This window comes from Thalassophryne amazonica, chromosome 18 (assembly GCF_902500255.1).
Source record: "Thalassophryne amazonica chromosome 18, fThaAma1.1, whole genome shotgun sequence".
NCBI classification, from domain to species: domain Eukaryota; kingdom Metazoa; phylum Chordata; class Actinopteri; order Batrachoidiformes; family Batrachoididae; genus Thalassophryne; species Thalassophryne amazonica.
The window spans coordinates 8,480,631-8,486,627 of NC_047120.1; positions in this window are offsets into that span (position 1 = coordinate 8,480,631).

Below are 5,997 nucleotides of genomic sequence, written 5' to 3' on the forward strand. Positions count from 1 at the left end.
GACTGTGAGGAGGAAGCGTAGCCCTAAACAGAAGCCCCGTGCACACCGCCAACCCGTTCACATTTCTAACCGTTTTTCCCCACTCGGCGACACACCCGCCGAGGATCAAACTCTGGTTATTGGCGACTCTGTTTTGAGAAATGTGAAGTTAGCGACACCAGCAACCATAGTCAATTGTCTTCCGGGGGCCAGAGCAGGCGACATTGAAGGAAATTTGAAACTGCTGGGTAAGGCTAAGCGTAAATTTGGTAAGATTGTAATTCACGTCGGCAGTAATGACACCCGGTTACACCAATCGGAGGTCACTAAAATTAACATTGAATCGGTGTGTAACTTTGCAAAAACAATGTCAGACTCTGTAGTTTTCTCTGGGCCCCTCCCCAATCGGACTGGGAGTGACATGTTTAGCCGCATGTTCTCCTTGAATTGCTGGCTGTCTGAGTGGTGTCCAAAAAATGAGGTGGGCTTCATAGATAATTGGCAAAGCTTCTAGGGAAAACCTGGTCTTGTTAGGAGAGACGACATCCATCCCACTTTGGATGGAGCAGCTCTCATCTCTAAAAATCTGGCCAATTTTATTAAACCCTCCAAACCGTGACTATCCAGGGTTGGGACCAGGAAGCAGAGTTGTAGTCTTACACACCTCTCTGCAGCTTCTCTCCCCCTGCCATCCCCTCATTACCCCATCCCCGTAGAGACGGTGCCTGCTCCCAGACCACCAATAACCAGCAAAAATCAATTTAAGCATAAAAATTCAAAAAGAAAAAATAATATAGCACCTTCAACTGTACCACAGACTAAAACAGTTAAATGTGGTCTATTAAACATTAGGCCTCTCTCTTCTGTTCTCTCTTCTGTCCCTGTTAGTAAATGATATAATAATTGATCAACATATTGATTTATTCTGCCTTACAGAAACCTGGTTACAGCAGGATGAATATGTTAGTTTAAATGAGTCAACACCAGATAAGACCAACACCAGTCAGATAAGATAATTATAGTGGGCGATTTTAACATCCACACAGATGCTGAGAATGACAGCCTCAACACTGCATTTAATCTATTATTAGACTCAATTGCTTTGCTCAAAATGTAAATGAGTCCACCCACCACTTTAATCATATCTTAGATCTTATTCTGACTTATGGTATGGAAATTGAAGACTTAACAGTATTCCCTGAAAACTCCCTTCTGTCTGATCATTTCTTAATAACATTTACGAGGTCTGTCCGTCAAGTATAGGTCCTTTTTATTTTTTTCAAAAACTATATGGATTTCATTCATATGTTTTTACGTCAGACATGCTTGAACCCTCGTGCGCATGCGTGAGTTTTTCCACGCCTGTCGGTGACGTCATTCGCCTGTGAGCACTCCTTGTGGGAGGGGTCGTCCAGCCCCTCGTCAGAATTCCTTTGTCTGAGAAGTTGCTGAGAGACTGGCGCGTTGTTTGATCAAACTTTTCTAAACCTGTGAGACACATCGAAGTGGACACGGTTCGAAAAATTAAGCTGGTTTTCAGTGAAAATTTTAACAGCTGATAAGAGATTTTGAGGTGATTCAGTCGCTTTAAGGACTTTTCACGGTGCGAGACGTCGCGCAGCGCTCTCAGGCAGCGTCATCAGCCTGTTTCAAGCTTAAAACCTCCACATTTCAGGCTCTGTTGATCCAGGACGTCGTGAGAGAACAGAGACATTTCAGAAGAAGTCGGTTTCAGCATTTTATCCGGATATTCCACTGTTAAAGGAGATTTTTTTAATGAAAGACGTGCGGGCGGATTGCAGCGTCGGGACGCAGCCGCCGCGACGCTCCGTCACAGGAAAAACACCTCTGCTGGAAGCCTTAAGGACAAGTTGGAACATCTCCAGCTGATAAACAATTTCTCATATACTCACTCCACTGAAAGCCATCAAAAGCCAACTGGATTTTAACAAATGGTTATCAACACGGAGGTGTTTTTCCTGTGCCGCCGCGCCGCGTCGGCTGCGTCCCGACGCGCGGATCCGTCCGCACGTCTTTCATTAAAAAAATCTCCTTTAACAGTGGAATATCCGGATAAAATGCTGAAACCGACTTCTTCTGAAACTTCTCTGTTCTCTCACGATGTCCTGGATCAATAGAGCCTGAAATGTGGAGGTTTTCAGCTTGAAACAGGCTGATGACGCTGCCTGAGAGCGCAGCGCGACGTCTCGCACCGTGAAAAGTCCTTAAAGCGACAGAATCACCTCAAAATCTCTCATCAGCTGTTAAAATTTTCACTGAAAACCAGCTTAATTTTTTGAACCGTGTCCACTTCGATGTGTCTCACAGGTTTAGAAAACATTTTGATCAAACAAAGCACCAGTCTCTCAGCAACTTCTCAGACAAAGGAATTCCGACGAGGGGCTGGACGACTCCTCCCACAAGGAGTGCTCACAGGCGAATGACGTCACCGACAGGCATGGAAAAACTCACGCATGCGCACGAGGGTTCAAGCATGTCTGACGTAAAAACATATGAATGAAATCCATATAGTTTTTGAAAAAATAAAAAGGACCTATACTTTACGGACAGACCTCGTATATTTACTCTGGTGGACTACCCAGCAGTGGGGAATAAGTTTCATTACACTAGAAGTCTTTCAGAAAGCGCTGTAACTAGGTTTAAGGATATGATTCCTTCTTTATGTTCTCTAATGCCATATACCAACACAGTGCAGAGTAGCTACCTAAACTCTGTAAGTGAGATAGAGTATCTCGTCAATAGTTTTACATCCTCATTGAAGACAACTTAGAGAAAAAAATTACTCATAACCATCCCAAAGACGTATCGTTATCTTTGGCTGCTTTCAGTGATGCCGGTATTTGGTTAGACTCTTTCTCTCCGATTGTTCTGTCTGAGTTATTTTCATTAGTCACTTCCTCCAAACCATCAACATGTCTATTAGACCCCATTCCTACCAGGCTGCTCAAGGAAGCCCTACCATTAATTAATGCTTCGATCTTAAATATGATCAATCTATCTTTATTAGTTGGCTATGTACCACAGGCTTTTAAGGTGGCAGTAATTAAACCATTACTTGATCTCCAACCTTCCTTTTCTCTCAAAAATTCTTGAAAGGGTAGTTGTAAAACAGCTAACTGATCATCTGCAGAGGAATGGTCTATTTGAAGAGTTTCAGTCAGGTTTTAGAATTCATCATAGTACAGAAACAGCATTAGTGAAGGTTACAAATGATCTTCTTATGGCCTCAGACAGTGGACTCATCTCTGTGCTTGTTCTGTTAGACCTCAGTGCTGCTTTTGATACTGTTGACCATAAAATTTTATTACAGAGATTAGAGCATGCCATAGGTATTAAAGGCACTGCGCTGCGGTGGTTTGAATCATATTTATCTAATAGATTACAATTTGTTCATGTAAATGGGGAATCTTCTTCACAGACTAAGGTTAATTATGGAGTTCCACAAGGTTCTGTGCTAGGACCAATTTTATTCACTTTATACATGTTTCCCTTAGGCAATATTATTAGACGGCATTGCTTAAATTTTCATTGTAACGCAGATGATACCCAGCTTTATCTATCCATGAAGCCAGAGGACACACACCAATTAGCTAAACTGCAGGATTATCTTACAGACATAAAGACATGGATGACCTCTAATTTCCTGCTTTTAAACTCAGATAAAACTGAAGTTATTGTACCTGGCCCCACAAATCTTAGAAACATGGTGTCTAACCAGATCCTTACTCTGGATGGCATTACCCTGATGTCTAGTAATACTGTGAGAAATCTTGGAGTCATTTTTGATCAGGATATGTCATTCAATGCGCATATTAAACAAATATGTAGGACTGCTTTTTTGCATTTGTGCAATATCTCTAAAATTAGAAAGGTCTTGTCTCAGAGTGATGCTGAAAAACTAATTCATGCATTTATTTCCTCTAGGCTGGACTATTGTAATTCATTATTATCAGGTTGTCCTAAAAGTTCCCTGAAAAGCCTTCAGTTAATTCAAAATGCTGCAGCTAGAGTACTGACAGGGACTAGAAGGAGAGAGCATATCTCACCCATATTGGCCTCTCTTCATTGGTTTCCTGTTAATTCTAGAATAGAATTTAAAATTCTTCTTCTTACTTATAAGGTTTTGAATAATCAGGTCCCATCTTATCTTAGGGACCTCATAGTACCATATCACCCCAATAGAGCGCTTCGCTCTCAGACTGCAGGCTTACTTGTAGTTCCTAGGGTTTGTAAGAGTAGAATGGGAGGCAGAGCCTTCAGCTTTCAGGCTCCTCTCCTGTGGAACCAGCTCCCAATTCAGATCAGGGAGACAGACACTCTCTCTACTTTTAAGATTAGGCTTAAAACTTTCCTTTTTGCTAAAGCTTATAGTTAGGGCTGGATCAGGTGACCCTGAACCATCCCTTAGTTATGCTGCTATAGACGTAGACTGCTGGGGGGTTCCCATGATGCACTGTTTCTTTCTCTTTTTGCTCTGTATGCACCACTCTGCATTTAATCATTAGTGATTGATCTCTGCTCCCCTCCACAGCATATCTTTTTCCTGGTTCTCTCCCTCAGCCCCAACCAGTCCCAGCAGAAGACTGCCCCTCCCTGAGCCTGGTTCTGCTGGAGGTTTCTTCCTGTTAAAAGGGAGTTTTTCCTTCCCACTGTCGCCAAGTGCTTGCTCACAGGGGGTCGTTTTGACCGTTGGGGTTTTTCCGTAATTACTGTATGGCCTTGCCTTACAATATAAAGCGCCTTGGGGCAACTGTTTGTTGTGATTTGGCGCTATATAAATAAAATTGATTTGATTTGATTTTTGATATACGCCCAACCACAACCAACCAATGAGTGCGCTTGTAAGTTCACTTCCGGTTTCAACACGGGGGGGGGGGGGTTATTTCCTCGCCGGCTGTGGGAGGGTTTGCAGGGGCTGTGATCTAAAGCGGTTCTGTTTCGCTCATCACTCCCAAGGAAGTTTGTCTGCTTTCATCCATTTTCACGCCGCAATAGAGCCTTAAAAAGTGGTGTAAATAACGTAGTTTAGATGCACAAAACGTGTCAAATACATGATCACGGTTGGGCGAATAAGGTGAGACATTATATTTATCTACCCAACGGTTGGGCAAATAGCCTTTGCCTTTTTCAAAAGAGTTCATGTCTATGGATTATTTGTGCCAAATTTGATGTTTGTACCACCATTTGCAGGATCCCACTCTAAATATTCTCTTATCTGCTGCACTATATATGAAGGTAAGATGCTGCTCCTCAGTGTTTCTCAGTTACCCTCAAGTAGAATTTTTCAGTTTGAATTAAGGAAGATAATAAAAAAAAAAAAAAATTGTATTTTAAATGAAATTAACAAATTAAAATGTGTGAAATTCCAACTGTTCCAATACTTTTGGAGGGCACAGTGTCCTAACCTGATGAGTGCAAAATGAGTGCCGTATTATTACTGTTTTGTTTAAGAATGTTTCTTTTTCACTGTTGCTGCACTTTGTGTCAAATCAGAGTCATATCGTATATCATACTGATATGACAATATTGAGGTACAGTAATTTTGCCTGTTGTGTTGTGTGGGCCGCCCGAAGAGGAGGTACTGCTGGCCAACACCAGAGGGCGCCCTGCCTGTCGTCGGGCTTCGGGTACCAGAGGGCGAGGTCGCCGCAGGAGTCCACCAGGAGCTAGGAGCTGACAGCTGTCAGTAATCATCATCATCATCATCACAACCCATAAAAGCCTGGAAGAGACACCACAACTCTGCCGAGTTATCAGCTTACCCGTCAGGTAAACAACTCAGCCGTTCGGTGCCGTACGCACACGTTTTTGCAGCAGAGCTTTTTGCAGTCGTTAACCTTTTTGTACACTTGCAGCTTGTAGCCGAGTTTGTGGAAGTTGGAGGAGTTGGCGTCTCCACTCCTCACTTCTGACTTAAGTGATATATAAGGCACTGCACGTACTCTGTGTTCCTGTGTTTGGAGGTGGAGATTTTTCCCTCAGGAAGGAACTGTATTT